Source organism: Pungitius pungitius, unplaced genomic scaffold, assembly GCF_949316345.1.
Source record: "Pungitius pungitius unplaced genomic scaffold, fPunPun2.1 scaffold_31, whole genome shotgun sequence".
Classification (NCBI taxonomy): Eukaryota; Metazoa; Chordata; class Actinopteri; order Perciformes; family Gasterosteidae; genus Pungitius; species Pungitius pungitius.
The window spans coordinates 459,337-487,061 of record NW_026909910.1 but is presented as its reverse complement, the minus strand read 5'-3'; the positions used below and the strand labels follow the sequence as shown (position 1 = coordinate 487,061).

Genomic DNA, 27,725 nt, shown 5'->3' with positions numbered 1-27,725 from the left:
ATCTCTTCAACAATGTGATATTCTTTTTGTAATTTGTAGGTGTACAATCTGCGGCGCTCGGCGGCTTTCGGAGAGAGAAGTGAAAAAGCTTACGGCACCTGGGATTCCCAGGCGGTCTTCCATCCAGGTACTAACCAGGCCCTGCTCTGCTTAGCTTCCGAGATCAGACGAGATCGGGCGGAACCAGAGAGGTATGGCCGTAAGCTGCTTTTTATCTTTTTCCTAATCCTTTATAATGCGTCAATGAATTATGACACGCCTGCCGTTGGCATCTTTGTGTGGGTTAAATAAGGGTATGCAAAGAAGGCTGTGACATCCCATGCCGAAAATTGGATGGACTAGAGAAGACCCGCCCAGGGGTCCCAGCCAATCGGTGAATGGCCATTGCAGTCCCCGCCACCTCAAATGGCCTGACGATGGTATGGACGTAAGCCACCTTTCATCTTCTTCCTATTGCATCTCTTCTACAATGTGACATTTTTTTTACAATTGTGTAGGTGTACAATCTACGGCGCTGGGCGGCTTTCAGAGAGAGAAGTGAAAAAGCTTACGGCACCTGGGATTCCCAGGCGGTCTTCCATCCAGGTACTAACCAGGCCCTGCTCTGCTTAGCTTCCGAGATCAGACGAGATCGGGCGGAACCAGAGAGGTATGGCCGTAAGCTGCTTTTCATCTTTTTCCTAATCCTTTAAAACGTGTCAAAGATAATCAGAAGTTTCTTTTTCTAAAATTGAAGCAGTTCTTAGCATTGGCAAGAGAGGTTCCTAAAGCCTGAAGGTAACTTTACTTTTCTTCACTGGCAATTCTAACATGTTGGGTTAGCACCTGTATTTCAACGGCTAAATTACAAACAATAGTATGCCAATCGTAAATGTTGATCAACACTAATTTAGCAATCATGAAACGGAATCATTTTGGATAATATTGTCTAATTTCCTTTAATATCCAACGTTAAAACAGGTGTACAATCTGCGGCGCTCGGCGGCTTTCGGAGAGAGAAGTGAAAAAGCTTACGGCACCTGGGATTCCCAGGCGGTCTTCCATCCAGGTACTAACCAGGCCCTGCTCTGCTTAGCTTCCGAGATCAGACGAGATCGGGCGGAACCAGAGAGGTATGGCCGTAAGCTGCTTTTCATCTTTTTCCTAATCCTTTAAAACGTGTCAAAGATAATCAGAAGTTTCTTTTTCTAAAATTGAAGCAGTTCTTAGCATTGGCAAGAGAGGTTCCTAAAGCCTGAAGGTAACTTTACTTTTCTTCACTGGCAATTCTAACATGTTGGGTTAGCACCTGTATTTCAACGGCTAAATTACAAACAATAGTATGCCAATCGTAAATGTTGATCAACACTAATTTAGCAATCATGAAACGGAATCATTTTGGATAATATTGTCTAATTTCCTTTAATATCCAACGTTAAAACAGGTGTACAATCTGCGGCGCTCGGCGGCTTTCGGAGAGAGAAGTGAAAAAGCTTACGGCACCTGGGATTCCCAGGCGGTCTTCCATCCAGGTACTAACCAGGCCCTGCTCTGCTTAGCTTCCGAGATCAGACGAGATCGGGCGGAACCAGAGAGGTATGGCCGTAAGCTGCTTTTCATCTTTTTCCTAATCCTTTAAAACGTGTCAAAGATAATCAGAAGTTTCTTTTTCTAAAATTGAAGCAGTTCTTAGCATTGGCAAGAGAGGTTCCTAAAGCCTGAAGGTAACTTTACTTTTCTTCACTGGCAATTCTAACATGTTGGGTTAGCACCTGTATTTCAACGGCTAAATTACAAACAATAGTATGCCAATCGTAAATGTTGATCAACACTAATTTAGCAATCATGAAACGGAATCATTTTGGATAATATTGTCTAATTTCCTTTCATATCCAACGTTAAAACAACACTAAACATGCATCTCTTCAACAATGTGATATTCTTTTTGTAATTTGTAGGTGTACAATCTGCGGCGCTCGGCGGCTTTCGGAGAGAGAAGTGAAAAAGCTTACGGCACCTGGGATTCCCAGGCGGTCTTCCATCCAGGTACTAACCAGGCCCTGCTCTGCTTAGCTTCCGAGATCAGACGAGATCGGGCGGAACCAGAGAGGTATGGCCGTAAGCTGCTTTTTATCTTTTTCCTAATCCTTTATAATGCGTCAATGAATTATGACACGCCTGCCGTTGGCATCTTTGTGTGGGTTAAATAAGGGTATGCAAAGAAGGCTGTGACATCCCATGCCGAAAATTGGATGGACTAGAGAAGACCCGCCCAGGGGTCCCAGCCAATCGGTGAATGGCCATTGCAGTCCCCGCCACCTCAAATGGCCTGACGATGGTATGGACGTAAGCCACCTTTCATCTTCTTCCTATTGCATCTCTTCTACAATGTGACATTTTTTTTACAATTGTGTAGGTGTACAATCTACGGCGCTGGGCGGCTTTCAGAGAGAGAAGTGAAAAAGCTTACGGCACCTGGGATTCCCAGGCGGTCTTCCATCCAGGTACTAACCAGGCCCTGCTCTGCTTAGCTTCCGAGATCAGACGAGATCGGGCGGAACCAGAGAGGTATGGCCGTAAGCTGCTTTTTATCTTTTTCCTAATCCTTTATAATGCGTCAATGAATTATGACACGCCTGCCGTTGGCATCTTTGTGTGGGTTAAATAAGGGTATGCAAAGAAGGCTGTGACATCCCATGCCGAAAATTGGATGGACTAGAGAAGACCCGCCCAGGGGTCCCAGCCAATCGGTGAATGGCCATTGCAGTCCCCGCCACCTCAAATGGCCTGACGATGGTATGGACGTAAGCCACCTTTCATCTTCTTCCTATTGCATCTCTTCTACAATGTGAAATTTTTTTTACAATTGTGTAGGTGTACAATCTACGGCGCTGGGCGGCTTTCAGAGAGAGAAGTGAAAAAGCTTACGGCACATGGGATTCCCAGGCGGTCTTCCATCCAGGTACTAACCAGGCCCTGCTCTGCTTAGCTTCCGAGATCAGACGAGATCGGGCGGAACCAGAGAGGTATGGCCGTAAGCTGCTTTTCATCTTTTTCCTAATCCTTTAAAACGTGTCAATGAATTATGACACGCCTGCCGTTGGCATCTTTGTGTGGGTTAAATAAGGGTATGCAAAGAAGGCTGTGACATCCCATGCCGAAAATTGGATGGACTAGAGAAGACCCGCCCAGGGGTCCCAGCCAATCGGTGAATGGCCATTGCAGTCCCCGCCACCTCAAATGGCCTGACGATGGTATGGACGTAAGCCACCTTTCATCTTCTTCCTATTGCATCTCTTCTACAATGTGACATTTTTTTTACAATTGTGTAGGTGTACAATCTACGGCGCTGGGCGGCTTTCAGAGAGAGAAGTGAAAAAGCTTACGGCACCTGGGATTCCCAGGCGGTCTTCCATCCAGGTACTAACCAGGCCCTGCTCTGCTTAGCTTCCGAGATCAGACGAGATCGGGCGGAACCAGAGAGGTATGGCCGTAAGCTGCTTTTCATCTTTTTCCTAATCCTTTAAAACGTGTCAAAGATAATCAGAAGTTTCTTTTTCTAAAATTGAAGCAGTTCTTAGCATTGGCAAGAGAGGTTCCTAAAGCCTGAAGGTAACTTTACTTTTCTTCACTGGCAATTCTAACATGTTGGGTTAGCACCTGTATTTCAACGGCTAAATTACAAACAATAGTATGCCAATCGTAAATGTTGATCAACACTAATTTAGCAATCATGAAACGGAATCATTTTGGATAATATTGTCTAATTTCCTTTAATATCCAACGTTAAAACAGGTGTACAATCTGCGGCGCTCGGCGGCTTTCGGAGAGAGAAGTGAAAAAGCTTACGGCACCTGGGATTCCCAGGCGGTCTTCCATCCAGGTACTAACCAGGCCCTGCTCTGCTTAGCTTCCGAGATCAGACGAGATCGGGCGGAACCAGAGAGGTATGGCCGTAAGCTGCTTTTCATCTTTTTCCTAATCCTTTAAAACGTGTCAAAGATAATCAGAAGTTTCTTTTTCTAAAATTGAAGCAGTTCTTAGCATTGGCAAGAGAGGTTCCTAAAGCCTGAAGGTAACTTTACTTTTCTTCACTGGCAATTCTAACATGTTGGGTTAGCACCTGTATTTCAACGGCTAAATTACAAACAATAGTATGCCAATCGTAAATGTTGATCAACACTAATTTAGCAATCATGAAACGGAATCATTTTGGATAATATTGTCTAATTTCCTTTAATATCCAACGTTAAAACAGGTGTACAATCTGCGGCGCTCGGCGGCTTTCGGAGAGAGAAGTGAAAAAGCTTACGGCACCTGGGATTCCCAGGCGGTCTTCCATCCAGGTACTAACCAGGCCCTGCTCTGCTTAGCTTCCGAGATCAGACGAGATCGGGCGGAACCAGAGAGGTATGGCCGTAAGCTGCTTTTCATCTTTTTCCTAATCCTTTAAAACGTGTCAAAGATAATCAGAAGTTTCTTTTTCTAAAATTGAAGCAGTTCTTAGCATTGGCAAGAGAGGTTCCTAAAGCCTGAAGGTAACTTTACTTTTCTTCACTGGCAATTCTAACATGTTGGGTTAGCACCTGTATTTCAACGGCTAAATTACAAACAATAGTATGCCAATCGTAAATGTTGATCAACACTAATTTAGCAATCATGAAACGGAATCATTTTGGATAATATTGTCTAATTTCCTTTCATATCCAACGTTAAAACAACACTAAACATGCATCTCTTCAACAATGTGATATTCTTTTTGTAATTTGTAGGTGTACAATCTGCGGCGCTCGGCGGCTTTCGGAGAGAGAAGTGAAAAAGCTTACGGCACCTGGGATTCCCAGGCGGTCTTCCATCCAGGTACTAACCAGGCCCTGCTCTGCTTAGCTTCCGAGATCAGACGAGATCGGGCGGAACCAGAGAGGTATGGCCGTAAGCTGCTTTTTATCTTTTTCCTAATCCTTTATAATGCGTCAATGAATTATGACACGCCTGCCGTTGGCATCTTTGTGTGGGTTAAATAAGGGTATGCAAAGAAGGCTGTGACATCCCATGCCGAAAATTGGATGGACTAGAGAAGACCCGCCCAGGGGTCCCAGCCAATCGGTGAATGGCCATTGCAGTCCCCGCCACCTCAAATGGCCTGACGATGGTATGGACGTAAGCCACCTTTCATCTTCTTCCTATTGCATCTCTTCTACAATGTGACATTTTTTTTACAATTGTGTAGGTGTACAATCTACGGCGCTGGGCGGCTTTCAGAGAGAGAAGTGAAAAAGCTTACGGCACCTGGGATTCCCAGGCGGTCTTCCATCCAGGTACTAACCAGGCCCTGCTCTGCTTAGCTTCCGAGATCAGACGAGATCGGGCGGAACCAGAGAGGTATGGCCGTAAGCTGCTTTTTATCTTTTTCCTAATCCTTTATAATGCGTCAATGAATTATGACACGCCTGCCGTTGGCATCTTTGTGTGGGTTAAATAAGGGTATGCAAAGAAGGCTGTGACATCCCATGCCGAAAATTGGATGGACTAGAGAAGACCCGCCCAGGGGTCCCAGCCAATCGGTGAATGGCCATTGCAGTCCCCGCCACCTCAAATGGCCTGACGATGGTATGGACGTAAGCCACCTTTCATCTTCTTCCTATTGCATCTCTTCTACAATGTGAAATTTTTTTTACAATTGTGTAGGTGTACAATCTACGGCGCTGGGCGGCTTTCAGAGAGAGAAGTGAAAAAGCTTACGGCACATGGGATTCCCAGGCGGTCTTCCATCCAGGTACTAACCAGGCCCTGCTCTGCTTAGCTTCCGAGATCAGACGAGATCGGGCGGAACCAGAGAGGTATGGCCGTAAGCTGCTTTTCATCTTTTTCCTAATCCTTTAAAACGTGTCAAAGATAATCAGAAGTTTCTTTTTCTAAAATTGAAGCAGTTCTTAGCATTGGCAAGAGAGGTTCCTAAAGCCTGAAGGTAACTTTACTTTTCTTCACTGGCAATTCTAACATGTTGGGTTAGCACCTGTATTTCAACGGCTAAATTACAAACAATAGTATGCCAATCGTAAATGTTGATCAACACTAATTTAGCAATCATGAAACGGAATCATTTTGGATAATATTGTCTAATTTCCTTTAATATCCAACGTTAAAACAGGTGTACAATCTGCGGCGCTCGGCGGCTTTCGGAGAGAGAAGTGAAAAAGCTTACGGCACCTGGGATTCCCAGGCGGTCTTCCATCCAGGTACTAACCAGGCCCTGCTCTGCTTAGCTTCCGAGATCAGACGAGATCGGGCGGAACCAGAGAGGTATGGCCGTAAGCTGCTTTTCATCTTTTTCCTAATCCTTTAAAACGTGTCAAAGATAATCAGAAGTTTCTTTTTCTAAAATTGAAGCAGTTCTTAGCATTGGCAAGAGAGGTTCCTAAAGCCTGAAGGTAACTTTACTTTTCTTCACTGGCAATTCTAACATGTTGGGTTAGCACCTGTATTTCAACGGCTAAATTACAAACAATAGTATGCCAATCGTAAATGTTGATCAACACTAATTTAGCAATCATGAAACGGAATCATTTTGGATAATATTGTCTAATTTCCTTTCATATCCAACGTTAAAACAACACTAAACATGCATCTCTTCAACAATGTGATATTCTTTTTGTAATTTGTAGGTGTACAATCTGCGGCGCTCGGCGGCTTTCGGAGAGAGAAGTGAAAAAGCTTACGGCACCTGGGATTCCCAGGCGGTCTTCCATCCAGGTACTAACCAGGCCCTGCTCTGCTTAGCTTCCGAGATCAGACGAGATCGGGCGGAACCAGAGAGGTATGGCCGTAAGCTGCTTTTTATCTTTTTCCTAATCCTTTATAATGCGTCAATGAATTATGACACGCCTGCCGTTGGCATCTTTGTGTGGGTTAAATAAGGGTATGCAAAGAAGGCTGTGACATCCCATGCCGAAAATTGGATGGACTAGAGAAGACCCGCCCAGGGGTCCCAGCCAATCGGTGAATGGCCATTGCAGTCCCCGCCACCTCAAATGGCCTGACGATGGTATGGACGTAAGCCACCTTTCATCTTCTTCCTATTGCATCTCTTCTACAATGTGACATTTTTTTTACAATTGTGTAGGTGTACAATCTACGGCGCTGGGCGGCTTTCAGAGAGAGAAGTGAAAAAGCTTACGGCACCTGGGATTCCCAGGCGGTCTTCCATCCAGGTACTAACCAGGCCCTGCTCTGCTTAGCTTCCGAGATCAGACGAGATCGGGCGGAACCAGAGAGGTATGGCCGTAAGCTGCTTTTCATCTTTTTCCTAATCCTTTAAAACGTGTCAAAGATAATCAGAAGTTTCTTTTTCTAAAATTGAAGCAGTTCTTAGCATTGGCAAGAGAGGTTCCTAAAGCCTGAAGGTAACTTTACTTTTCTTCACTGGCAATTCTAACATGTTGGGTTAGCACCTGTATTTCAACGGCTAAATTACAAACAATAGTATGCCAATCGTAAATGTTGATCAACACTAATTTAGCAATCATGAAACGGAATCATTTTGGATAATATTGTCTAATTTCCTTTCATATCCAACGTTAAAACAACACTAAACATGCATCTCTTCAACAATGTGATATTCTTTTTGTAATTTGTAGGTGTACAATCTACGGCGCTGGGCGGCTTTCAGAGAGAGAAGTGAAAAAGCTTACGGCACCTGGGATTCCCAGGCGGTCTTCCATCCAGGTACTAACCAGGCCCTGCTCTGCTTAGCTTCCGAGATCAGACGAGATCGGGCGGAACCAGAGAGGTATGGCCGTAAGCTGCTTTTTATCTTTTTCCTAATCCTTTATAATGCGTCAATGAATTATGACACGCCTGCCGTTGGCATCTTTGTGTGGGTTAAATAAGGGTATGCAAAGAAGGCTGTGACATCCCATGCCGAAAATTGGATGGACTAGAGAAGACCCGCCCAGGGGTCCCAGCCAATCGGTGAATGGCCATTGCAGTCCCCGCCACCTCAAATGGCCTGACGATGGTATGGACGTAAGCCACCTTTCATCTTCTTCCTATTGCATCTCTTCTACAATGTGAAATTTTTTTTACAATTGTGTAGGTGTACAATCTACGGCGCTGGGCGGCTTTCAGAGAGAGAAGTGAAAAAGCTTACGGCACATGGGATTCCCAGGCGGTCTTCCATCCAGGTACTAACCAGGCCCTGCTCTGCTTAGCTTCCGAGATCAGACGAGATCGGGCGGAACCAGAGAGGTATGGCCGTAAGCTGCTTTTCATCTTTTTCCTAATCCTTTAAAACGTGTCAAAGATAATCAGAAGTTTCTTTTTCTAAAATTGAAGCAGTTCTTAGCATTGGCAAGAGAGGTTCCTAAAGCCTGAAGGTAACTTTACTTTTCTTCACTGGCAATTCTAACATGTTGGGTTAGCACCTGTATTTCAACGGCTAAATTACAAACAATAGTATGCCAATCGTAAATGTTGATCAACACTAATTTAGCAATCATGAAACGGAATCATTTTGGATAATATTGTCTAATTTCCTTTAATATCCAACGTTAAAACAGGTGTACAATCTGCGGCGCTCGGCGGCTTTCGGAGAGAGAAGTGAAAAAGCTTACGGCACCTGGGATTCCCAGGCGGTCTTCCATCCAGGTACTAACCAGGCCCTGCTCTGCTTAGCTTCCGAGATCAGACGAGATCGGGCGGAACCAGAGAGGTATGGCCGTAAGCTGCTTTTCATCTTTTTCCTAATCCTTTAAAACGTGTCAAAGATAATCAGAAGTTTCTTTTTCTAAAATTGAAGCAGTTCTTAGCATTGGCAAGAGAGGTTCCTAAAGCCTGAAGGTAACTTTACTTTTCTTCACTGGCAATTCTAACATGTTGGGTTAGCACCTGTATTTCAACGGCTAAATTACAAACAATAGTATGCCAATCGTAAATGTTGATCAACACTAATTTAGCAATCATGAAACGGAATCATTTTGGATAATATTGTCTAATTTCCTTTCATATCCAACGTTAAAACAACACTAAACATGCATCTCTTCAACAATGTGATATTCTTTTTGTAATTTGTAGGTGTACAATCTGCGGCGCTCGGCGGCTTTCGGAGAGAGAAGTGAAAAAGCTTACGGCACCTGGGATTCCCAGGCGGTCTTCCATCCAGGTACTAACCAGGCCCTGCTCTGCTTAGCTTCCGAGATCAGACGAGATCGGGCGGAACCAGAGAGGTATGGCCGTAAGCTGCTTTTTATCTTTTTCCTAATCCTTTATAATGCGTCAATGAATTATGACACGCCTGCCGTTGGCATCTTTGTGTGGGTTAAATAAGGGTATGCAAAGAAGGCTGTGACATCCCATGCCGAAAATTGGATGGACTAGAGAAGACCCGCCCAGGGGTCCCAGCCAATCGGTGAATGGCCATTGCAGTCCCCGCCACCTCAAATGGCCTGACGATGGTATGGACGTAAGCCACCTTTCATCTTCTTCCTATTGCATCTCTTCTACAATGTGACATTTTTTTTACAATTGTGTAGGTGTACAATCTACGGCGCTGGGCGGCTTTCAGAGAGAGAAGTGAAAAAGCTTACGGCACCTGGGATTCCCAGGCGGTCTTCCATCCAGGTACTAACCCGGCCCTGCTCTGCTTAGCTTCCGAGATCAGACGAGATCGGGCGGAACCAGAGAGGTATGGCCGTAAGCTGCTTTTCATCTTTTTCCTAATCCTTTAAAACGTGTCAAAGATAATCAGAAGTTTCTTTTTCTAAAATTGAAGCAGTTCTTAGCATTGGCAAGAGAGGTTCCTAAAGCCTGAAGGTAACTTTACTTTTCTTCACTGGCAATTCTAACATGTTGGGTTAGCACCTGTATTTCAACGGCTAAATTACAAACAATAGTATGCCAATCGTAAATGTTGATCAACACTAATTTAGCAATCATGAAACGGAATCATTTTGGATAATATTGTCTAATTTCCTTTCATATCCAACGTTAAAACAACACTAAACATGCATCTCTTCAACAATGTGATATTCTTTTTGTAATTTGTAGGTGTACAATCTGCGGCGCTCGGCGGCTTTCGGAGAGAGAAGTGAAAAAGCTTACGGCACCTGGGATTCCCAGGCGGTCTTCCATCCAGGTACTAACCAGGCCCTGCTCTGCTTAGCTTCCGAGATCAGACGAGATCGGGCGGAACCAGAGAGGTATGGCCGTAAGCTGCTTTTTATCTTTTTCCTAATCCTTTATAATGCGTCAATGAATTATGACACGCCTGCCGTTGGCATCTTTGTGTGGGTTAAATAAGGGTATGCAAAGAAGGCTGTGACATCCCATGCCGAAAATTGGATGGACTAGAGAAGACCCGCCCAGGGGTCCCAGCCAATCGGTGAATGGCCATTGCAGTCCCCGCCACCTCAAATGGCCTGACGATGGTATGGACGTAAGCCACCTTTCATCTTCTTCCTATTGCATCTCTTCTACAATGTGACATTTTTTTTACAATTGTGTAGGTGTACAATCTACGGCGCTGGGCGGCTTTCAGAGAGAGAAGTGAAAAAGCTTACGGCACCTGGGATTCCCAGGCGGTCTTCCATCCAGGTACTAACCAGGCCCTGCTCTGCTTAGCTTCCGAGATCAGACGAGATCGGGCGGAACCAGAGAGGTATGGCCGTAAGCTGCTTTTCATCTTTTTCCTAATCCTTTAAAACGTGTCAAAGATAATCAGAAGTTTCTTTTTCTAAAATTGAAGCAGTTCTTAGCATTGGCAAGAGAGGTTCCTAAAGCCTGAAGGTAACTTTACTTTTCTTCACTGGCAATTCTAACATGTTGGGTTAGCACCTGTATTTCAACGGCTAAATTACAAACAATAGTATGCCAATCGTAAATGTTGATCAACACTAATTTAGCAATCATGAAACGGAATCATTTTGGATAATATTGTCTAATTTCCTTTAATATCCAACGTTAAAACAGGTGTACAATCTGCGGCGCTCGGCGGCTTTCGGAGAGAGAAGTGAAAAAGCTTACGGCACCTGGGATTCCCAGGCGGTCTTCCATCCAGGTACTAACCAGGCCCTGCTCTGCTTAGCTTCCGAGATCAGACGAGATCGGGCGGAACCAGAGAGGTATGGCCGTAAGCTGCTTTTTATCTTTTTCCTAATCCTTTAAAACGTGTCAAAGATAATCAGAAGTTTCTTTTTCTAAAATTGAAGCAGTTCTTAGCATTGGCAAGAGAGGTTCCTAAAGCCTGAAGGTAACTTTACTTTTCTTCACTGGCAATTCTAACATGTTGGGTTAGCACCTGTATTTCAACGGCTAAATTACAAACAATAGTATGCCAATCGTAAATGTTGATCAACACTAATTTAGCAATCATGAAACGGAATCATTTTGGATAATATTGTCTAATTTCCTTTCATATCCAACGTTAAAACAACACTAAACATGCATCTCTTCAACAATGTGATATTCTTTTTGTAATTTGTAGGTGTACAATCTGCGGCGCTCGGCGGCTTTCGGAGAGAGAAGTGAAAAAGCTTACGGCACCTGGGATTCCCAGGCGGTCTTCCATCCAGGTACTAACCAGGCCCTGCTCTGCTTAGCTTCCGAGATCAGACGAGATCGGGCGGAACCAGAGAGGTATGGCCGTAAGCTGCTTTTTATCTTTTTCCTAATCCTTTATAATGCGTCAATGAATTATGACACGCCTGCCGTTGGCATCTTTGTGTGGGTTAAATAAGGGTATGCAAAGAAGGCTGTGACATCCCATGCCGAAAATTGGATGGACTAGAGAAGACCCGCCCAGGGGTCCCAGCCAATCGGTGAATGGCCATTGCAGTCCCCGCCACCTCAAATGGCCTGACGATGGTATGGACGTAAGCCACCTTTCATCTTCTTCCTATTGCATCTCTTCTACAATGTGAAATTTTTTTTACAATTGTGTAGGTGTACAATCTACGGCGCTGGGCGGCTTTCAGAGAGAGAAGTGAAAAAGCTTACGGCACATGGGATTCCCAGGCGGTCTTCCATCCAGGTACTAACCAGGCCCTGCTCTGCTTAGCTTCCGAGATCAGACGAGATCGGGCGGAACCAGAGAGGTATGGCCGTAAGCTGCTTTTCATCTTTTTCCTAATCCTTTAAAACGTGTCAAAGATAATCAGAAGTTTCTTTTTCTAAAATTGAAGCAGTTCTTAGCATTGGCAAGAGAGGTTCCTAAAGCCTGAAGGTAACTTTACTTTTCTTCACTGGCAATTCTAACATGTTGGGTTAGCACCTGTATTTCAACGGCTAAATTACAAACAATAGTATGCCAATCGTAAATGTTGATCAACACTAATTTAGCAATCATGAAACGGAATCATTTTGGATAATATTGTCTAATTTCCTTTCATATCCAACGTTAAAACAACACTAAACATGCATCTCTTCAACAATGTGATATTCTTTTTGTAATTTGTAGGTGTACAATCTGCGGCGCTCGGCGGCTTTCAGAGAGAAGTGAAAAAGCTTACGGCACCTGGGATTCCCAGGCGGTCTTCCATCCAGGTACTAACCAGGCCCTGCTCTGCTTAGCTTCCGAGATCAGACGAGATCGGGCGGAACCAGAGAGGTATGGCCGTAAGCTGCTTTTCATCTTTTTCCTAATCCTTTAAAACGTGTCAAAGATAATCAGAAGTTTCTTTTTCTAAAATTGAAGCAGTTCTTAGCATTGGCAAGAGAGGTTCCTAAAGCCTGAAGGTAACTTTACTTTTCTTCACTGGCAATTCTAACATGTTGGGTTAGCACCTGTATTTCAACGGCTAAATTACAAACAATAGTATGCCAATCGTAAATGTTGATCAACACTAATTTAGCAATCATGAAACGGAATCATTTTGGATAATATTGTCTAATTTCCTTTAATATCCAACGTTAAAACAGGTGTACAATCTGCGGCGCTCGGCGGCTTTCGGAGAGAGAAGTGAAAAAGCTTACGGCACCTGGGATTCCCAGGCGGTCTTCCATCCAGGTACTAACCAGGCCCTGCTCTGCTTAGCTTCCGAGATCAGACGAGATCGGGCGGAACCAGAGAGGTATGGCCGTAAGCTGCTTTTTATCTTTTTCCTAATCCTTTAAAACGTGTCAAAGATAATCAGAAGTTTCTTTTTCTAAAATTGAAGCAGTTCTTAGCATTGGCAAGAGAGGTTCCTAAAGCCTGAAGGTAACTTTACTTTTCTTCACTGGCAATTCTAACATGTTGGGTTAGCACCTGTATTTCAACGGCTAAATTACAAACAATAGTATGCCAATCGTAAATGTTGATCAACACTAATTTAGCAATCATGAAACGGAATCATTTTGGATAATATTGTCTAATTTCCTTTCATATCCAACGTTAAAACAACACTAAACATGCATCTCTTCAACAATGTGATATTCTTTTTGTAATTTGTAGGTGTACAATCTGCGGCGCTCGGCGGCTTTCGGAGAGAGAAGTGAAAAAGCTTACGGCACCTGGGATTCCCAGGCGGTCTTCCATCCAGGTACTAACCAGGCCCTGCTCTGCTTAGCTTCCGAGATCAGACGAGATCGGGCGGAACCAGAGAGGTATGGCCGTAAGCTGCTTTTTATCTTTTTCCTAATCCTTTATAATGCGTCAATGAATTATGACACGCCTGCCGTTGGCATCTTTGTGTGGGTTAAATAAGGGTATGCAAAGAAGGCTGTGACATCCCATGCCGAAAATTGGATGGACTAGAGAAGACCCGCCCAGGGGTCCCAGCCAATCGGTGAATGGCCATTGCAGTCCCCGCCACCTCAAATGGCCTGACGATGGTATGGACGTAAGCCACCTTTCATCTTCTTCCTATTGCATCTCTTCTACAATGTGAAATTTTTTTTACAATTGTGTAGGTGTACAATCTACGGCGCTGGGCGGCTTTCAGAGAGAGAAGTGAAAAAGCTTACGGCACATGGGATTCCCAGGCGGTCTTCCATCCAGGTACTAACCAGGCCCTGCTCTGCTTAGCTTCCGAGATCAGACGAGATCGGGCGGAACCAGAGAGGTATGGCCGTAAGCTGCTTTTCATCTTTTTCCTAATCCTTTAAAACGTGTCAAAGATAATCAGAAGTTTCTTTTTCTAAAATTGAAGCAGTTCTTAGCATTGGCAAGAGAGGTTCCTAAAGCCTGAAGGTAACTTTACTTTTCTTCACTGGCAATTCTAACATGTTGGGTTAGCACCTGTATTTCAACGGCTAAATTACAAACAATAGTATGCCAATCGTAAATGTTGATCAACACTAATTTAGCAATCATGAAACGGAATCATTTTGGATAATATTGTCTAATTTCCTTTAATATCCAACGTTAAAACAGGTGTACAATCTGCGGCGCTCGGCGGCTTTCGGAGAGAGAAGTGAAAAAGCTTACGGCACCTGGGATTCCCAGGCGGTCTTCCATCCAGGTACTAACCAGGCCCTGCTCTGCTTAGCTTCCGAGATCAGACGAGATCGGGCGGAACCAGAGAGGTATGGCCGTAAGCTGCTTTTTATCTTTTTCCTAATCCTTTATAATGCGTCAATGAATTATGACACGCCTGCCGTTGGCATCTTTGTGTGGGTTAAATAAGGGTATGCAAAGAAGGCTGTGACATCCCATGCCGAAAATTGGATGGACTAGAGAAGACCCGCCCAGGGGTCCCAGCCAATCGGTGAATGGCCATTGCAGTCCCCGCCACCTCAAATGGCCTGACGATGGTATGGACGTAAGCCACCTTTCATCTTCTTCCTATTGCATCTCTTCTACAATGTGAAATTTTTTTTACAATTGTGTAGGTGTACAATCTACGGCGCTGGGCGGCTTTCAGAGAGAGAAGTGAAAAAGCTTACGGCACATGGGATTCCCAGGCGGTCTTCCATCCAGGTACTAACCAGGCCCTGCTCTGCTTAGCTTCCGAGATCAGACGAGATCGGGCGGAACCAGAGAGGTATGGCCGTAAGCTGCTTTTCATCTTTTTCCTAATCCTTTAAAACGTGTCAAAGATAATCAGAAGTTTCTTTTTCTAAAATTGAAGCAGTTCTTAGCATTGGCAAGAGAGGTTCCTAAAGCCTGAAGGTAACTTTACTTTTCTTCACTGGCAATTCTAACATGTTGGGTTAGCACCTGTATTTCAACGGCTAAATTACAAACAATAGTATGCCAATCGTAAATGTTGATCAACACTAATTTAGCAATCATGAAACGGAATCATTTTGGATAATATTGTCTAATTTCCTTTAATATCCAACGTTAAAACAGGTGTACAATCTGCGGCGCTCGGCGGCTTTCGGAGAGAGAAGTGAAAAAGCTTACGGCACCTGGGATTCCCAGGCGGTCTTCCATCCAGGTACTAACCAGGCCCTGCTCTGCTTAGCTTCCGAGATCAGACGAGATCGGGCGGAACCAGAGAGGTATGGCCGTAAGCTGCTTTTCATCTTTTTCCTAATCCTTTAAAACGTGTCAAAGATAATCAGAAGTTTCTTTTTCTAAAATTGAAGCAGTTCTTAGCATTGGCAAGAGAGGTTCCTAAAGCCTGAAGGTAACTTTACTTTTCTTCACTGGCAATTCTAACATGTTGGGTTAGCACCTGTATTTCAACGGCTAAATTACAAACAATAGTATGCCAATCGTAAATGTTGATCAACACTAATTTAGCAATCATGAAACGGAATCATTTTGGATAATATTGTCTAATTTCCTTTCATATCCAACGTTAAAACAACACTAAACATGCATCTCTTCAACAATGTGATATTCTTTTTGTAATTTGTAGGTGTACAATCTGCGGCGCTCGGCGGCTTTCGGAGAGAGAAGTGAAAAAGCTTACGGCACCTGGGATTCCCAGGCGGTCTTCCATCCAGGTACTAACCAGGCCCTGCTCTGCTTAGCTTCCGAGATCAGACGAGATCGGGCGGAACCAGAGAGGTATGGCCGTAAGCTGCTTTTTATCTTTTTCCTAATCCTTTATAATGCGTCAATGAATTATGACACGCCTGCCGTTGGCATCTTTGTGTGGGTTAAATAAGGGTATGCAAAGAAGGCTGTGACATCCCATGCCGAAAATTGGATGGACTAGAGAAGACCCGCCCAGGGGTCCCAGCCAATCGGTGAATGGCCATTGCAGTCCCCGCCACCTCAAATGGCCTGACGATGGTATGGACGTAAGCCACCTTTCATCTTCTTCCTATTGCATCTCTTCTACAATGTGACATTTTTTTTACAATTGTGTAGGTGTACAATCTACGGCGCTGGGCGGCTTTCAGAGAGAGAAGTGAAAAAGCTTACGGCACCTGGGATTCCCAGGCGGTCTTCTAATCCAGGTACTAACCAGGCCCTGCTCTGCTTAGCTTCCGAGATCAGACGAGATCGGGCGGAACCAGAGAGGTATGGCCGTAAGCTGCTTTTCATCTTTTTCCTAATCCTTTAAAACGTGTCAAAGATAATCAGAAGTTTCTTTTTCTAAAATTGAAGCAGTTCTTAGCATTGGCAAGAGAGGTTCCTAAAGCCTGAAGGTAACTTTACTTTTCTTCACTGGCAATTCTAACATGTTGGGTTAGCACCTGTATTTCAACGGCTAAATTACAAACAATAGTATGCCAATCGTAAATGTTGATCAACACTAATTTAGCAATCATGAAACGGAATCATTTTGGATAATATTGTCTAATTTCCTTTCATATCCAACGTTAAAACAACACTAAACATGCATCTCTTCAACAATGTGATATTCTTTTTGTAATTTGTAGGTGTACAATCTGCGGCGCTCGGCGGCTTTCGGAGAGAGAAGTGAAAAAGCTTACGGCACCTGGGATTCCCAGGCGGTCTTCCATCCAGGTACTAACCAGGCCCTGCTCTGCTTAGCTTCCGAGATCAGACGAGATCGGGCGGAACCAGAGAGGTATGGCCGTAAGCTGCTTTTTATCTTTTTCCTAATCCTTTATAATGCGTCAATGAATTATGACACGCCTGCCGTTGGCATCTTTGTGTGGGTTAAATAAGGGTATGCAAAGAAGGCTGTGACATCCCATGCCGAAAATTGGATGGACTAGAGAAGACCCGCCCAGGGGTCCCAGCCAATCGGTGAATGGCCATTGCAGTCCCCGCCACCTCAAATGGCCTGACGATGGTATGGACGTAAGCCACCTTTCATCTTCTTCCTATTGCATCTCTTCTACAATGTGAAATTTTTTTTACAATTGTGTAGGTGTACAATCTACGGCGCTGGGCGGCTTTCAGAGAGAGAAGTGAAAAAGCTTACGGCACATGGGATTCCCAGGCGGTCTTCCATCCAGGTACTAACCAGGCCCTGCTCTGCTTAGCTTCCGAGATCAGACGAGATCGGGCGGAACCAGAGAGGTAGGGCCGTAAGCTGCTTTTCATCTTTTTCCTAATCCTTTAAAACGTGTCAAAGATAATCAGAAGTTTCTTTTTCTAAAATTGAAGCAGTTCTTAGCATTGGCAAGAGAGGTTCCTAAAGCCTGAAGGTAACTTTACTTTTCTTCACTGGCAATTCTAACATGTTGGGTTAGCACCTGTATTTCAACGGCTAAATTACAAACAATAGTATGCCAATCGTAAATGTTGATCAACACTAATTTAGCAATCATGAAACGGAATCATTTTGGATAATATTGTCTAATTTCCTTTAATATCCAACGTTAAAACAGGTGTACAATCTGCGGCGCTCGGCGGCTTTCGGAGAGAGAAGTGAAAAAGCTTACGGCACCTGGGATTCCCAGGCGGTCTTCCATCCAGGTACTAACCAGGCCCTGCTCTGCTTAGCTTCCGAGATCAGACGAGATCGGGCGGAACCAGAGAGGTATGGCCGTAAGCTGCTTTTTATCTTTTTCCTAATCCTTTAAAACGTGTCAAAGATAATCAGAAGTTTCTTTTTCTAAAATTGAAGCAGTTCTTAGCATTGGCAAGAGAGGTTCCTAAAGCCTGAAGGTAACTTTACTTTTCTTCACTGGCAATTCTAACATGTTGGGTTAGCACCTGTATTTCAACGGCTAAATTACAAACAATAGTATGCCAATCGTAAATGTTGATCAACACTAATTTAGCAATCATGAAACGGAATCATTTTGGATAATATTGTCTAATTTCCTTTCATATCCAACGTTAAAACAACACTAAACATGCATCTCTTCAACAATGTGATATTCTTTTTGTAATTTGTAGGTGTACAATCTGCGGCGCTCGGCGGCTTTCGGAGAGAGAAGTGAAAAAGCTTACGGCACCTGGGATTCCCAGGCGGTCTTCCATCCAGGTACTAACCAGGCCCTGCTCTGCTTAGCTTCCGAGATCAGACGAGATCGGGCGGAACCAGAGAGGTATGGCCGTAAGCTGCTTTTTATCTTTTTCCTAATCCTTTATAATGCGTCAATGAATTATGACACGCCTGCCGTTGGCATCTTTGTGTGGGTTAAATAAGGGTATGCAAAGAAGGCTGTGACATCCCATGCCGAAAATTGGATGGACTAGAGAAGACCCGCCCAGGGGTCCCAGCCAATCGGTGAATGGCCATTGCAGTCCCCGCCACCTCAAATGGCCTGACGATGGTATGGACGTAAGCCACCTTTCATCTTCTTCCTATTGCATCTCTTCTACAATGTGAAATTTTTTTTACAATTGTGTAGGTGTACAATCTACGGCGCTGGGCGGCTTTCAGAGAGAGAAGTGAAAAAGCTTACGGCACATGGGATTCCCAGGCGGTCTTCCATCCAGGTACTAACCAGGCCCTGCTCTGCTTAGCTTCCGAGATCAGACGAGATCGGGCGGAACCAGAGAGGTATGGCCGTAAGCTGCTTTTCATCTTTTTCCTAATCCTTTAAAACGTGTCAAAGATAATCAGAAGTTTCTTTTTCTAAAATTGAAGCAGTTCTTAGCATTGGCAAGAGAGGTTCCTAAAGCCTGAAGGTAACTTTACTTTTCTTCACTGGCAATTCTAACATGTTGGGTTAGCACCTGTATTTCAACGGCTAAATTACAAACAATAGTATGCCAATCGTAAATGTTGATCAACACTAATTTAGCAATCATGAAACGGAATCATTTTGGATAATATTGTCTAATTTCCTTTAATATCCAACGTTAAAACAGGTGTACAATCTGCGGCGCTCGGCGGCTTTCGGAGAGAGAAGTGAAAAAGCTTACGGCACCTGGGATTCCCAGGCGGTCTTCCATCCAGGTACTAACCAGGCCCTGCTCTGCTTAGCTTCCGAGATCAGACGAGATCGGGCGGAACCAGAGAGGTATGGCCGTAAGCTGCTTTTTATCTTTTTCCTAATCCTTTAAAACGTGTCAAAGATAATCAGAAGTTTCTTTTTCTAAAATTGAAGCAGTTCTTAGCATTGGCAAGAGAGGTTCCTAAAGCCTGAAGGTAACTTTACTTTTCTTCACTGGCAATTCTAACATGTTGGGTTAGCACCTGTATTTCAACGGCTAAATTACAAACAATAGTATGCCAATCGTAAATGTTGATCAACACTAATTTAGCAATCATGAAACGGAATCATTTTGGATAATATTGTCTAATTTCCTTTCATATCCAACGTTAAAACAACACTAAACATGCATCTCTTCAACAATGTGATATTCTTTTTGTAATTTGTAGGTGTACAATCTGCGGCGCTCGGCGGCTTTCGGAGAGAGAAGTGAAAAAGCTTACGGCACCTGGGATTCCCAGGCGGTCTTCCATCCAGGTACTAACCAGGCCCTGCTCTGCTTAGCTTCCGAGATCAGACGAGATCGGGCGGAACCAGAGAGGTATGGCCGTAAGCTGCTTTTTATCTTTTTCCTAATCCTTTATAATGCGTCAATGAATTATGACACGCCTGCCGTTGGCATCTTTGTGTGGGTTAAATAAGGGTATGCAAAGAAGGCTGTGACATCCCATGCCGAAAATTGGATGGACTAGAGAAGACCCGCCCAGGGGTCCCAGCCAATCGGTGAATGGCCATTGCAGTCCCCGCCACCTCAAATGGCCTGACGATGGTATGGACGTAAGCCACCTTTCATCTTCTTCCTATTGCATCTCTTCTACAATGTGAAATTTTTTTTACAATTGTGTAGGTGTACAATCTACGGCGCTGGGCGGCTTTCAGAGAGAGAAGTGAAAAAGCTTACGGCACATGGGATTCCCAGGCGGTCTTCCATCCAGGTACTAACCAGGCCCTGCTCTGCTTAGCTTCCGAGATCAGACGAGATCGGGCGGAACCAGAGAGGTATGGCCGTAAGCTGCTTTTCATCTTTTTCCTAATCCTTTAAAACGTGTCAAAGATAATCAGAAGTTTCTTTTTCTAAAATTGAAGCAGTTCTTAGCATTGGCAAGAGAGGTTCCTAAAGCCTGAAGGTAACTTTACTTTTCTTCACTGGCAATTCTAACATGTTGGGTTAGCACCTGTATTTCAACGGCTAAATTACAAACAATAGTATGCCAATCGTAAATGTTGATCAACACTAATTTAGCAATCATGAAACGGAATCATTTTGGATAATATTGTCTAATTTCCTTTAATATCCAACGTTAAAACAGGTGTACAATCTGCGGCGCTCGGCGGCTTTCGGAGAGAGAAGTGAAAAAGCTTACGGCACCTGGGATTCCCAGGCGGTCTTCCATCCAGGTACTAACCAGGCCCTGCTCTGCTTAGCTTCCGAGATCAGACGAGATCGGGCGGAACCAGAGAGGTATGGCCGTAAGCTGCTTTTTATCTTTTTCCTAATCCTTTAAAACGTGTCAAAGATAATCAGAAGTTTCTTTTTCTAAAATTGAAGCAGTTCTTAGCATTGGCAAGAGAGGTTCCTAAAGCCTGAAGGTAACTTTACTTTTCTTCACTGGCAATTCTAACATGTTGGGTTAGCACCTGTATTTCAACGGCTAAATTACAAACAATAGTATGCCAATCGTAAATGTTGATCAACACTAATTTAGCAATCATGAAACGGAATCATTTTGGATAATATTGTCTAATTTCCTTTCATATCCAACGTTAAAACAACACTAAACATGCATCTCTTCAACAATGTGATATTCTTTTTGTAATTTGTAGGTGTACAATCTGCGGCGCTCGGCGGCTTTCGGAGAGAGAAGTGAAAAAGCTTACGGCACCTGGGATTCCCAGGCGGTCTTCCATCCAGGTACTAACCAGGCCCTGCTCTGCTTAGCTTCCGAGATCAGACGAGATCGGGCGGAACCAGAGAGGTATGGCCGTAAGCTGCTTTTTATCTTTTTCCTAATCCTTTATAATGCGTCAATGAATTATGACACGCCTGCCGTTGGCATCTTTGTGTGGGTTAAATAAGGGTATGCAAAGAAGGCTGTGACATCCCATGCCGAAAATTGGATGGACTAGAGAAGACCCGCCCAGGGGTCCCAGCCAATCGGTGAATGGCCATTGCAGTCCCCGCCACCTCAAATGGCCTGACGATGGTATGGACGTAAGCCACCTTTCATCTTCTTCCTATTGCATCTCTTCTACAATGTGACATTTTTTTTACAATTGTGTAGGTGTACAATCTACGGCGCTGGGCGGCTTTCAGAGAGAGAAGTGAAAAAGCTTACGGCACCTGGGATTCCCAGGCGGTCTTCCATCCAGGTACTAACCAGGCCCTGCTCTGCTTAGCTTCCGAGATCAGACGAGATCGGGCGGAACCAGAGAGGTATGGCCGTAAGCTGCTTTTCATCTTTTTCCTAATCCTTTAAAACGTGTCAAAGATAATCAGAAGTTTCTTTTTCTAAAATTGAAGCAGTTCTTAGCATTGGCAAGAGAGGTTCCTAAAGCCTGAAGGTAACTTTACTTTTCTTCACTGGCAATTCTAACATGTTGGGTTAGCACCTGTATTTCAACGGCTAAATTACAAACAATAGTATGCCAATCGTAAATGTTGATCAACACTAATTTAGCAATCATGAAACGGAATCATTTTGGATAATATTGTCTAATTTCCTTTCATATCCAACGTTAAAACAACACTAAACATGCATCTCTTCAACAATGTGATATTCTTTTTGTAATTTGTAGGTGTACAATCTGCGGCGCTCGGCGGCTTTCGGAGAGAGAAGTGAAAAAGCTTACGGCACCTGGGATTCCCAGGCGGTCTTCCATCCAGGTACTAACCAGGCCCTGCTCTGCTTAGCTTCCGAGATCAGACGAGATCGGGCGGAACCAGAGAGGTATGGCCGTAAGCTGCTTTTTATCTTTTTCCTAATCCTTTATAATGCGTCAATGAATTATGACACGCCTGCCGTTGGCATCTTTGTGTGGGTTAAATAAGGGTATGCAAAGAAGGCTGTGACATCCCATGCCGAAAATTGGATGGACTAGAGAAGACCCGCCCAGGGGTCCCAGCCAATCGGTGAATGGCCATTGCAGTCCCCGCCACCTCAAATGGCCTGACGATGGTATGGACGTAAGCCACCTTTCATCTTCTTCCTATTGCATCTCTTCTACAATGTGACATTTTTTTTACAATTGTGTAGGTGTACAATCTACGGCGCTGGGCGGCTTTCAGAGAGAGAAGTGAAAAAGCTTACGGCACCTGGGATTCCCAGGCGGTCTTCCATCCAGGTACTAACCAGGCCCTGCTCTGCTTAGCTTCCGAGATCAGACGAGATCGGGCGGAACCAGAGAGGTATGGCCGTAAGCTGCTTTTCATCTTTTTCCTAATCCTTTAAAACGTGTCAAAGATAATCAGAAGTTTCTTTTTCTAAAATTGAAGCAGTTCTTAGCATTGGCAAGAGAGGTTCCTAAAGCCTGAAGGTAACTTTACTTTTCTTCACTGGCAATTCTAACATGTTGGGTTAGCACCTGTATTTCAACGGCTAAATTACAAACAATAGTATGCCAATCGTAAATGTTGATCAACACTAATTTAGCAATCATGAAACGGAATCATTTTGGATAATATTGTCTAATTTCCTTTCATATCCAACGTTAAAACAACACTAAACATGCATCTCTTCAACAATGTGATATTCTTTTTGTAATTTGTAGGTGTACAATCTGCGGCGCTCGGCGGCTTTCGGAGAGAGAAGTGAAAAAGCTTACGGCACCTGGGATTCCCAGGCGGTCTTCCATCCAGGTACTAACCAGGCCCTGCTCTGCTTAGCTTCCGAGATCAGACGAGATCGGGCGGAACCAGAGAGGTATGGCCGTAAGCTGCATTTTATCTTTTTCCTAATCCTTTATAATGCGTCAATGAATTATGACACGCCTGCCGTTGGCATCTTTGTGTGGGTTAAATAAGGGTATGCAAAGAAGGCTGTGACATCCCATGCCGAAAATTGGATGGACTAGAGAAGACCCGCCCAGGGGTCCCAGCCAATCGGTGAATGGCCATTGCAGTCCCCGCCACCTCAAATGGCCTGACGATGGTATGGACGTAAGCCACCTTTCATCTTCTTCCTATTGCATCTCTTCTACAATGTGACATTTTTTTTACAATTGTGTAGGTGTACAATCTACGGCGCTGGGCGGCTTTCAGAGAGAGAAGTGAAAAAGCTTACGGCACATGGGATTCCCAGGCGGTCTTCCATCCAGGTACTAACCAGGCCCTGCTCTGCTTAGCTTCCGAGATCAGACGAGATCGGGCGGAACCAGAGAGGTATGGCCGTAAGCTGCTTTTCATCTTTTTCCTAATCCTTTAAAACGTGTCAAAGATAATCAGAAGTTTCTTTTTCTAAAATTGAAGCAGTTCTTAGCATTGGCAAGAGAGGTTCCTAAAGCCTGAAGGTAACTTTACTTTTCTTCACTGGCAATTCTAACATGTTGGGTTAGCACCTGTATTTCAACGGCTAAATTACAAACAATAGTATGCCAATCGTAAATGTTGATCAACACTAATTTAGCAATCATGAAACGGAATCATTTTGGATAATATTGTCTAATTTCCTTTAATATCCAACGTTAAAACAGGTGTACAATCTGCGGCGCTCGGCGGCTTTCGGAGAGAGAAGTGAAAAAGCTTACGGCACCTGGGATTCCCAGGCGGTCTTCCATCCAGGTACTAACCAGGCCCTGCTCTGCTTAGCTTCCGAGATCAGACGAGATCGGGCGGAACCAGAGAGGTATGGCCGTAAGCTGCTTTTCATCTTTTTCCTAATCCTTTAAAACGTGTCAAAGATAATCAGAAGTTTCTTTTTCTAAAATTGAAGCAGTTCTTAGCATTGGCAAGAGAGGTTCCTAAAGCCTGAAGGTAACTTTACTTTTCTTCACTGGCAATTCTAACATGTTGGGTTAGCACCTGTATTTCAACGGCTAAATTACAAACAATAGTATGCCAATCGTAAATGTTGATCAACACTAATTTAGCAATCATGAAACGGAATCATTTTGGATAATATTGTCTAATTTCCTTTCATATCCAACGTTAAAACAACACTAAACATGCATCTCTTCAACAATGTGATATTCTTTTTGTAATTTGTAGGTGTACAATCTGCGGCGCTCGGCGGCTTTCGGAGAGAGAAGTGAAAAAGCTTACGGCACCTGGGATTCCCAGGCGGTCTTCCATCCAGGTACTAACCAGGCCCTGCTCTGCTTAGCTTCCGAGATCAGACGAGATCGGGCGGAACCAGAGAGGTATGGCCGTAAGCTGCTTTTTATCTTTTTCCTAATCCTTTATAATGCGTCAATGAATTATGACACGCCTGCCGTTGGCATCTTTGTGTGGGTTAAATAAGGGTATGCAAAGAAGGCTGTGACATCCCATGCCGAAAATTGGATGGACTAGAGAAGACCCGCCCAGGGGTCCCAGCCAATCGGTGAATGGCCATTGCAGTCCCCGCCACCTCAAATGGCCTGACGATGGTATGGACGTAAGCCACCTTTCATCTTCTTCCTATTGCATCTCTTCTACAATGTGACATTTTTTTTACAATTGTGTAGGTGTACAATCTACGGCGCTGGGCGGCTTTCAGAGAGAGAAGTGAAAAAGCTTACGGCACCTGGGATTCCCAGGCGGTCTTCCATCCAGGTACTAACCAGGCCCTGCTCTGCTTAGCTTCCGAGATCAGACGAGATCGGGCGGAACCAGAGAGGTATGGCCGTAAGCTGCTTTTCATCTTTTTCCTAATCCTTTAAAACGTGTCAAAGATAATCAGAAGTTTCTTTTTCTAAAATTGAAGCAGTTCTTAGCATTGGCAAGAGAGGTTCCTAAAGCCTGAAGGTAACTTTACTTTTCTTCACTGGCAATTCTAACATGTTGGGTTAGCACCTGTATTTCAACGGCTAAATTACAAACAATAGTATGCCAATCGTAAATGTTGATCAACACTAATTTAGCAATCATGAAACGGAATCATTTTGGATAATATTGTCTAATTTCCTTTCATATCCAACGTTAAAACAACACTAAACATGCATCTCTTCAACAATGTGATATTCTTTTTGTAATTTGTAGGTGTACAATCTGCGGCGCTCGGCGGCTTTCGGAGAGAGAAGTGAAAAAGCTTACGGCACCTGGGATTCCCAGGCGGTCTTCCATCCAGGTACTAACCAGGCCCTGCTCTGCTTAGCTTCCGAGATCAGACGAGATCGGGCGGAACCAGAGAGGTATGGCCGTAAGCTGCTTTTTATCTTTTTCCTAATCCTTTATAATGCGTCAATGAATTATGACACGCCTGCCGTTGGCATCTTTGTGTGGGTTAAATAAGGGTATGCAAAGAAGGCTGTGACATCCCATGCCGAAAATTGGATGGACTAGAGAAGACCCGCCCAGGGGTCCCAGCCAATCGGTGAATGGCCATTGCAGTCCCCGCCACCTCAAATGGCCTGACGATGGTATGGACGTAAGCCACCTTTCATCTTCTTCCTATTGCATCTCTTCTACAATGTGACATTTTTTTTACAATTGTGTAGGTGTACAATCTACGGCGCTGGGCGGCTTTCAGAGAGAGAAGTGAAAAAGCTTACGGCACCTGGGATTCCCAGGCGGTCTTCCATCCAGGTACTAACCAGGCCCTGCTCTGCTTAGCTTCCGAGATCAGACGAGATCGGGCGGAACCAGAGAGGTATGGCCGTAAGCTGCTTTTCATCTTTTTCCTAATCCTTTAAAACGTGTCAAAGATAATCAGAAGTTTCTTTTTCTAAAATTGAAGCAGTTCTTAGCATTGGCAAGAGAGGTTCCTAAAGCCTGAAGGTAACTTTACTTTTCTTCACTGGCAATTCTAACATGTTGGGTTAGCACCTGTATTTCAACGGCTAAATTACAAACAATAGTATGCCAATCGTAAATGTTGATCAACACTAATTTAGCAATCATGAAACGGAATCATTTTGGATAATATTGTCTAATTTCCTTTCATATCCAACGTTAAAACAACACTAAACATGCATCTCTTCAACAATGTGATATTCTTTTTGTAATTTGTAGGTGTACAATCTGCGGCGCTCGGCGGCTTTCGGAGAGAGAAGTGAAAAAGCTTACGGCACCTGGGATTCCCAGGCGGTCTTCCATCCAGGTACTAACCAGGCCCTGCTCTGCTTAGCTTCCGAGATCAGACGAGATCGGGCGGAACCAGAGAGGTATGGCCGTAAGCTGCATTTTATCTTTTTCCTAATCCTTTATAATGCGTCAATGAATTATGACACGCCTGCCGTTGGCATCTTTGTGTGGGTTAAATAAGGGTATGCAAAGAAGGCTGTGACATCCCATGCCGAAAATTGGATGGACTAGAGAAGACCCGCCCAGGGGTCCCAGCCAATCGGTGAATGGCCATTGCAGTCCCCGCCACCTCAAATGGCCTGACGATGGTATGGACGTAAGCCACCTTTCATCTTCTTCCTATTGCATCTCTTCTACAATGTGACATTTTTTTTACAATTGTGTAGGTGTACAATCTACGGCGCTGGGCGGCTTTCAGAGAGAGAAGTGAAAAAGCTTACGGCACATGGGATTCCCAGGCGGTCTTCCATCCAGGTACTAACCAGGCCCTGCTCTGCTTAGCTTCCGAGATCAGACGAGATCGGGCGGAACCAGAGAGGTATGGCCGTAAGCTGCTTTTCATCTTTTTCCTAATCCTTTAAAACGTGTCAAAGATAATCAGAAGTTTCTTTTTCTAAAATTGAAGCAGTTCTTAGCATTGGCAAGAGAGGTTCCTAAAGCCTGAAGGTAACTTTACTTTTCTTCACTGGCAATTCTAACATGTTGGGTTAGCACCTGTATTTCAACGGCTAAATTACAAACAATAGTATGCCAATCGTAAATGTTGATCAACACTAATTTAGCAATCATGAAACGGAATCATTTTGGATAATATTGTCTAATTTCCTTTAATATCCAACGTTAAAACAGGTGTACAATCTGCGGCGCTCGGCGGCTTTCGGAGAGAGAAGTGAAAAAGCTTACGGCACCTGGGATTCCCAGGCGGTCTTCCATCCAGGTACTAACCAGGCCCTGCTCTGCTTAGCTTCCGAGATCAGACGAGATCGGGCGGAACCAGAGAGGTATGGCCGTAAGCTGCTTTTCATCTTTTTCCTAATCCTTTAAAACGTGTCAAAGATAATCAGAAGTTTCTTTTTCTAAAATTGAAGCAGTTCTTAGCATTGGCAAGAGAGGTTCCTAAAGCCTGAAGGTAACTTTACTTTTCTTCACTGGCAATTCTAACATGTTGGGTTAGCACCTGTATTTCAACGGCTAAATTACAAACAATAGTATGCCAATCGTAAATGTTGATCAACACTAATTTAGCAATCATGAAACGGAATCATTTTGGATAATATTGTCTAATTTCCTT

At 44.1% G+C, this 27,725-nt stretch overlaps 58 non-coding genes across 58 annotated transcripts; all 58 read right to left on the bottom strand.

Annotated features, from left to right (window-relative positions):
- Positions 1-86: 86 nt before the first annotated feature.
- Positions 87-205, bottom strand: LOC134122869 (5S ribosomal RNA). The gene has a single exon (XR_009954378.1). It is a non-coding gene; the product is annotated as a 5S ribosomal RNA (ribosomal RNA).
- A 339-nt stretch (positions 206-544) lies between these two features.
- LOC134122868 (5S ribosomal RNA) lies at positions 545-663 on the bottom strand. Its single transcript, XR_009954377.1, has one exon. It is a non-coding gene; the product is annotated as a 5S ribosomal RNA (ribosomal RNA).
- Positions 664-1,007: 344 nt separating this feature from the next.
- On the bottom strand, positions 1,008-1,126 carry LOC134122867 (5S ribosomal RNA). Its single transcript, XR_009954376.1, has one exon. It is a non-coding gene; the product is annotated as a 5S ribosomal RNA (ribosomal RNA).
- Positions 1,127-1,470: 344 nt separating this feature from the next.
- LOC134122866 (5S ribosomal RNA) lies at positions 1,471-1,589 on the bottom strand. The gene has a single exon (XR_009954375.1). It is a non-coding gene; the product is annotated as a 5S ribosomal RNA (ribosomal RNA).
- Positions 1,590-1,984: 395 nt separating this feature from the next.
- On the bottom strand, positions 1,985-2,103 carry LOC134122865 (5S ribosomal RNA). Its single transcript, XR_009954374.1, has one exon. It is a non-coding gene; the product is annotated as a 5S ribosomal RNA (ribosomal RNA).
- A 339-nt stretch (positions 2,104-2,442) lies between these two features.
- On the bottom strand, positions 2,443-2,561 carry LOC134122864 (5S ribosomal RNA). Its single transcript, XR_009954373.1, has one exon. It is a non-coding gene; the product is annotated as a 5S ribosomal RNA (ribosomal RNA).
- A 339-nt stretch (positions 2,562-2,900) lies between these two features.
- Positions 2,901-3,019, bottom strand: LOC134123094 (5S ribosomal RNA). The gene has a single exon (XR_009954603.1). It is a non-coding gene; the product is annotated as a 5S ribosomal RNA (ribosomal RNA).
- A 339-nt stretch (positions 3,020-3,358) lies between these two features.
- On the bottom strand, positions 3,359-3,477 carry LOC134122862 (5S ribosomal RNA). The gene has a single exon (XR_009954371.1). It is a non-coding gene; the product is annotated as a 5S ribosomal RNA (ribosomal RNA).
- A 344-nt stretch (positions 3,478-3,821) lies between these two features.
- LOC134122861 (5S ribosomal RNA) lies at positions 3,822-3,940 on the bottom strand. Its single transcript, XR_009954370.1, has one exon. It is a non-coding gene; the product is annotated as a 5S ribosomal RNA (ribosomal RNA).
- A 344-nt stretch (positions 3,941-4,284) lies between these two features.
- LOC134122860 (5S ribosomal RNA) lies at positions 4,285-4,403 on the bottom strand. Its single transcript, XR_009954369.1, has one exon. It is a non-coding gene; the product is annotated as a 5S ribosomal RNA (ribosomal RNA).
- Positions 4,404-4,798: 395 nt separating this feature from the next.
- LOC134122859 (5S ribosomal RNA) lies at positions 4,799-4,917 on the bottom strand. The gene has a single exon (XR_009954368.1). It is a non-coding gene; the product is annotated as a 5S ribosomal RNA (ribosomal RNA).
- A 339-nt stretch (positions 4,918-5,256) lies between these two features.
- Positions 5,257-5,375, bottom strand: LOC134122858 (5S ribosomal RNA). The gene has a single exon (XR_009954367.1). It is a non-coding gene; the product is annotated as a 5S ribosomal RNA (ribosomal RNA).
- Positions 5,376-5,714: 339 nt separating this feature from the next.
- LOC134123093 (5S ribosomal RNA) lies at positions 5,715-5,833 on the bottom strand. The gene has a single exon (XR_009954602.1). It is a non-coding gene; the product is annotated as a 5S ribosomal RNA (ribosomal RNA).
- A 344-nt stretch (positions 5,834-6,177) lies between these two features.
- LOC134122857 (5S ribosomal RNA) lies at positions 6,178-6,296 on the bottom strand. Its single transcript, XR_009954366.1, has one exon. It is a non-coding gene; the product is annotated as a 5S ribosomal RNA (ribosomal RNA).
- A 395-nt stretch (positions 6,297-6,691) lies between these two features.
- Positions 6,692-6,810, bottom strand: LOC134122856 (5S ribosomal RNA). The gene has a single exon (XR_009954365.1). It is a non-coding gene; the product is annotated as a 5S ribosomal RNA (ribosomal RNA).
- A 339-nt stretch (positions 6,811-7,149) lies between these two features.
- LOC134122855 (5S ribosomal RNA) lies at positions 7,150-7,268 on the bottom strand. Its single transcript, XR_009954364.1, has one exon. It is a non-coding gene; the product is annotated as a 5S ribosomal RNA (ribosomal RNA).
- A 395-nt stretch (positions 7,269-7,663) lies between these two features.
- LOC134122854 (5S ribosomal RNA) lies at positions 7,664-7,782 on the bottom strand. Its single transcript, XR_009954363.1, has one exon. It is a non-coding gene; the product is annotated as a 5S ribosomal RNA (ribosomal RNA).
- Positions 7,783-8,121: 339 nt separating this feature from the next.
- LOC134123092 (5S ribosomal RNA) lies at positions 8,122-8,240 on the bottom strand. Its single transcript, XR_009954601.1, has one exon. It is a non-coding gene; the product is annotated as a 5S ribosomal RNA (ribosomal RNA).
- A 344-nt stretch (positions 8,241-8,584) lies between these two features.
- On the bottom strand, positions 8,585-8,703 carry LOC134122853 (5S ribosomal RNA). Its single transcript, XR_009954362.1, has one exon. It is a non-coding gene; the product is annotated as a 5S ribosomal RNA (ribosomal RNA).
- Positions 8,704-9,098: 395 nt separating this feature from the next.
- LOC134122850 (5S ribosomal RNA) lies at positions 9,099-9,217 on the bottom strand. The gene has a single exon (XR_009954360.1). It is a non-coding gene; the product is annotated as a 5S ribosomal RNA (ribosomal RNA).
- Positions 9,218-9,556: 339 nt separating this feature from the next.
- Positions 9,557-9,675, bottom strand: LOC134123537 (5S ribosomal RNA). Its single transcript, XR_009955023.1, has one exon. It is a non-coding gene; the product is annotated as a 5S ribosomal RNA (ribosomal RNA).
- A 395-nt stretch (positions 9,676-10,070) lies between these two features.
- Positions 10,071-10,189, bottom strand: LOC134122849 (5S ribosomal RNA). The gene has a single exon (XR_009954359.1). It is a non-coding gene; the product is annotated as a 5S ribosomal RNA (ribosomal RNA).
- Positions 10,190-10,528: 339 nt separating this feature from the next.
- Positions 10,529-10,647, bottom strand: LOC134122848 (5S ribosomal RNA). The gene has a single exon (XR_009954358.1). It is a non-coding gene; the product is annotated as a 5S ribosomal RNA (ribosomal RNA).
- Positions 10,648-10,991: 344 nt separating this feature from the next.
- On the bottom strand, positions 10,992-11,110 carry LOC134122847 (5S ribosomal RNA). The gene has a single exon (XR_009954357.1). It is a non-coding gene; the product is annotated as a 5S ribosomal RNA (ribosomal RNA).
- Positions 11,111-11,505: 395 nt separating this feature from the next.
- LOC134122846 (5S ribosomal RNA) lies at positions 11,506-11,624 on the bottom strand. Its single transcript, XR_009954356.1, has one exon. It is a non-coding gene; the product is annotated as a 5S ribosomal RNA (ribosomal RNA).
- Positions 11,625-11,963: 339 nt separating this feature from the next.
- LOC134123091 (5S ribosomal RNA) lies at positions 11,964-12,082 on the bottom strand. The gene has a single exon (XR_009954600.1). It is a non-coding gene; the product is annotated as a 5S ribosomal RNA (ribosomal RNA).
- A 393-nt stretch (positions 12,083-12,475) lies between these two features.
- LOC134122844 (5S ribosomal RNA) lies at positions 12,476-12,594 on the bottom strand. The gene has a single exon (XR_009954354.1). It is a non-coding gene; the product is annotated as a 5S ribosomal RNA (ribosomal RNA).
- Positions 12,595-12,938: 344 nt separating this feature from the next.
- On the bottom strand, positions 12,939-13,057 carry LOC134122843 (5S ribosomal RNA). Its single transcript, XR_009954353.1, has one exon. It is a non-coding gene; the product is annotated as a 5S ribosomal RNA (ribosomal RNA).
- A 395-nt stretch (positions 13,058-13,452) lies between these two features.
- Positions 13,453-13,571, bottom strand: LOC134122842 (5S ribosomal RNA). Its single transcript, XR_009954352.1, has one exon. It is a non-coding gene; the product is annotated as a 5S ribosomal RNA (ribosomal RNA).
- Positions 13,572-13,910: 339 nt separating this feature from the next.
- Positions 13,911-14,029, bottom strand: LOC134123090 (5S ribosomal RNA). The gene has a single exon (XR_009954599.1). It is a non-coding gene; the product is annotated as a 5S ribosomal RNA (ribosomal RNA).
- Positions 14,030-14,373: 344 nt separating this feature from the next.
- Positions 14,374-14,492, bottom strand: LOC134122841 (5S ribosomal RNA). The gene has a single exon (XR_009954351.1). It is a non-coding gene; the product is annotated as a 5S ribosomal RNA (ribosomal RNA).
- Positions 14,493-14,831: 339 nt separating this feature from the next.
- LOC134123089 (5S ribosomal RNA) lies at positions 14,832-14,950 on the bottom strand. The gene has a single exon (XR_009954598.1). It is a non-coding gene; the product is annotated as a 5S ribosomal RNA (ribosomal RNA).
- A 344-nt stretch (positions 14,951-15,294) lies between these two features.
- Positions 15,295-15,413, bottom strand: LOC134122840 (5S ribosomal RNA). Its single transcript, XR_009954350.1, has one exon. It is a non-coding gene; the product is annotated as a 5S ribosomal RNA (ribosomal RNA).
- A 395-nt stretch (positions 15,414-15,808) lies between these two features.
- Positions 15,809-15,927, bottom strand: LOC134122838 (5S ribosomal RNA). Its single transcript, XR_009954348.1, has one exon. It is a non-coding gene; the product is annotated as a 5S ribosomal RNA (ribosomal RNA).
- A 339-nt stretch (positions 15,928-16,266) lies between these two features.
- LOC134123131 (5S ribosomal RNA) lies at positions 16,267-16,386 on the bottom strand. Its single transcript, XR_009954640.1, has one exon. It is a non-coding gene; the product is annotated as a 5S ribosomal RNA (ribosomal RNA).
- A 395-nt stretch (positions 16,387-16,781) lies between these two features.
- LOC134122837 (5S ribosomal RNA) lies at positions 16,782-16,900 on the bottom strand. The gene has a single exon (XR_009954347.1). It is a non-coding gene; the product is annotated as a 5S ribosomal RNA (ribosomal RNA).
- A 339-nt stretch (positions 16,901-17,239) lies between these two features.
- On the bottom strand, positions 17,240-17,358 carry LOC134123123 (5S ribosomal RNA). The gene has a single exon (XR_009954632.1). It is a non-coding gene; the product is annotated as a 5S ribosomal RNA (ribosomal RNA).
- A 344-nt stretch (positions 17,359-17,702) lies between these two features.
- LOC134122836 (5S ribosomal RNA) lies at positions 17,703-17,821 on the bottom strand. The gene has a single exon (XR_009954346.1). It is a non-coding gene; the product is annotated as a 5S ribosomal RNA (ribosomal RNA).
- Positions 17,822-18,216: 395 nt separating this feature from the next.
- LOC134122835 (5S ribosomal RNA) lies at positions 18,217-18,335 on the bottom strand. Its single transcript, XR_009954345.1, has one exon. It is a non-coding gene; the product is annotated as a 5S ribosomal RNA (ribosomal RNA).
- A 339-nt stretch (positions 18,336-18,674) lies between these two features.
- On the bottom strand, positions 18,675-18,793 carry LOC134123088 (5S ribosomal RNA). The gene has a single exon (XR_009954597.1). It is a non-coding gene; the product is annotated as a 5S ribosomal RNA (ribosomal RNA).
- Positions 18,794-19,137: 344 nt separating this feature from the next.
- LOC134122834 (5S ribosomal RNA) lies at positions 19,138-19,256 on the bottom strand. The gene has a single exon (XR_009954344.1). It is a non-coding gene; the product is annotated as a 5S ribosomal RNA (ribosomal RNA).
- A 395-nt stretch (positions 19,257-19,651) lies between these two features.
- On the bottom strand, positions 19,652-19,770 carry LOC134122833 (5S ribosomal RNA). Its single transcript, XR_009954343.1, has one exon. It is a non-coding gene; the product is annotated as a 5S ribosomal RNA (ribosomal RNA).
- Positions 19,771-20,109: 339 nt separating this feature from the next.
- On the bottom strand, positions 20,110-20,228 carry LOC134123087 (5S ribosomal RNA). Its single transcript, XR_009954596.1, has one exon. It is a non-coding gene; the product is annotated as a 5S ribosomal RNA (ribosomal RNA).
- A 344-nt stretch (positions 20,229-20,572) lies between these two features.
- On the bottom strand, positions 20,573-20,691 carry LOC134122832 (5S ribosomal RNA). Its single transcript, XR_009954342.1, has one exon. It is a non-coding gene; the product is annotated as a 5S ribosomal RNA (ribosomal RNA).
- Positions 20,692-21,086: 395 nt separating this feature from the next.
- LOC134122831 (5S ribosomal RNA) lies at positions 21,087-21,205 on the bottom strand. Its single transcript, XR_009954341.1, has one exon. It is a non-coding gene; the product is annotated as a 5S ribosomal RNA (ribosomal RNA).
- Positions 21,206-21,544: 339 nt separating this feature from the next.
- Positions 21,545-21,663, bottom strand: LOC134122830 (5S ribosomal RNA). The gene has a single exon (XR_009954340.1). It is a non-coding gene; the product is annotated as a 5S ribosomal RNA (ribosomal RNA).
- Positions 21,664-22,058: 395 nt separating this feature from the next.
- LOC134122829 (5S ribosomal RNA) lies at positions 22,059-22,177 on the bottom strand. The gene has a single exon (XR_009954339.1). It is a non-coding gene; the product is annotated as a 5S ribosomal RNA (ribosomal RNA).
- Positions 22,178-22,516: 339 nt separating this feature from the next.
- LOC134122827 (5S ribosomal RNA) lies at positions 22,517-22,635 on the bottom strand. Its single transcript, XR_009954337.1, has one exon. It is a non-coding gene; the product is annotated as a 5S ribosomal RNA (ribosomal RNA).
- A 395-nt stretch (positions 22,636-23,030) lies between these two features.
- LOC134122826 (5S ribosomal RNA) lies at positions 23,031-23,149 on the bottom strand. Its single transcript, XR_009954336.1, has one exon. It is a non-coding gene; the product is annotated as a 5S ribosomal RNA (ribosomal RNA).
- A 339-nt stretch (positions 23,150-23,488) lies between these two features.
- Positions 23,489-23,607, bottom strand: LOC134123085 (5S ribosomal RNA). Its single transcript, XR_009954594.1, has one exon. It is a non-coding gene; the product is annotated as a 5S ribosomal RNA (ribosomal RNA).
- Positions 23,608-23,951: 344 nt separating this feature from the next.
- Positions 23,952-24,070, bottom strand: LOC134122825 (5S ribosomal RNA). The gene has a single exon (XR_009954335.1). It is a non-coding gene; the product is annotated as a 5S ribosomal RNA (ribosomal RNA).
- Positions 24,071-24,465: 395 nt separating this feature from the next.
- LOC134122824 (5S ribosomal RNA) lies at positions 24,466-24,584 on the bottom strand. The gene has a single exon (XR_009954334.1). It is a non-coding gene; the product is annotated as a 5S ribosomal RNA (ribosomal RNA).
- A 339-nt stretch (positions 24,585-24,923) lies between these two features.
- On the bottom strand, positions 24,924-25,042 carry LOC134122823 (5S ribosomal RNA). Its single transcript, XR_009954333.1, has one exon. It is a non-coding gene; the product is annotated as a 5S ribosomal RNA (ribosomal RNA).
- A 395-nt stretch (positions 25,043-25,437) lies between these two features.
- Positions 25,438-25,556, bottom strand: LOC134122822 (5S ribosomal RNA). The gene has a single exon (XR_009954332.1). It is a non-coding gene; the product is annotated as a 5S ribosomal RNA (ribosomal RNA).
- Positions 25,557-25,895: 339 nt separating this feature from the next.
- On the bottom strand, positions 25,896-26,014 carry LOC134122820 (5S ribosomal RNA). The gene has a single exon (XR_009954331.1). It is a non-coding gene; the product is annotated as a 5S ribosomal RNA (ribosomal RNA).
- Positions 26,015-26,409: 395 nt separating this feature from the next.
- On the bottom strand, positions 26,410-26,528 carry LOC134122819 (5S ribosomal RNA). The gene has a single exon (XR_009954330.1). It is a non-coding gene; the product is annotated as a 5S ribosomal RNA (ribosomal RNA).
- Positions 26,529-26,867: 339 nt separating this feature from the next.
- LOC134123084 (5S ribosomal RNA) lies at positions 26,868-26,986 on the bottom strand. The gene has a single exon (XR_009954593.1). It is a non-coding gene; the product is annotated as a 5S ribosomal RNA (ribosomal RNA).
- Positions 26,987-27,330: 344 nt separating this feature from the next.
- On the bottom strand, positions 27,331-27,449 carry LOC134122818 (5S ribosomal RNA). Its single transcript, XR_009954329.1, has one exon. It is a non-coding gene; the product is annotated as a 5S ribosomal RNA (ribosomal RNA).
- Positions 27,450-27,725: the final 276 nt, after the last annotated feature.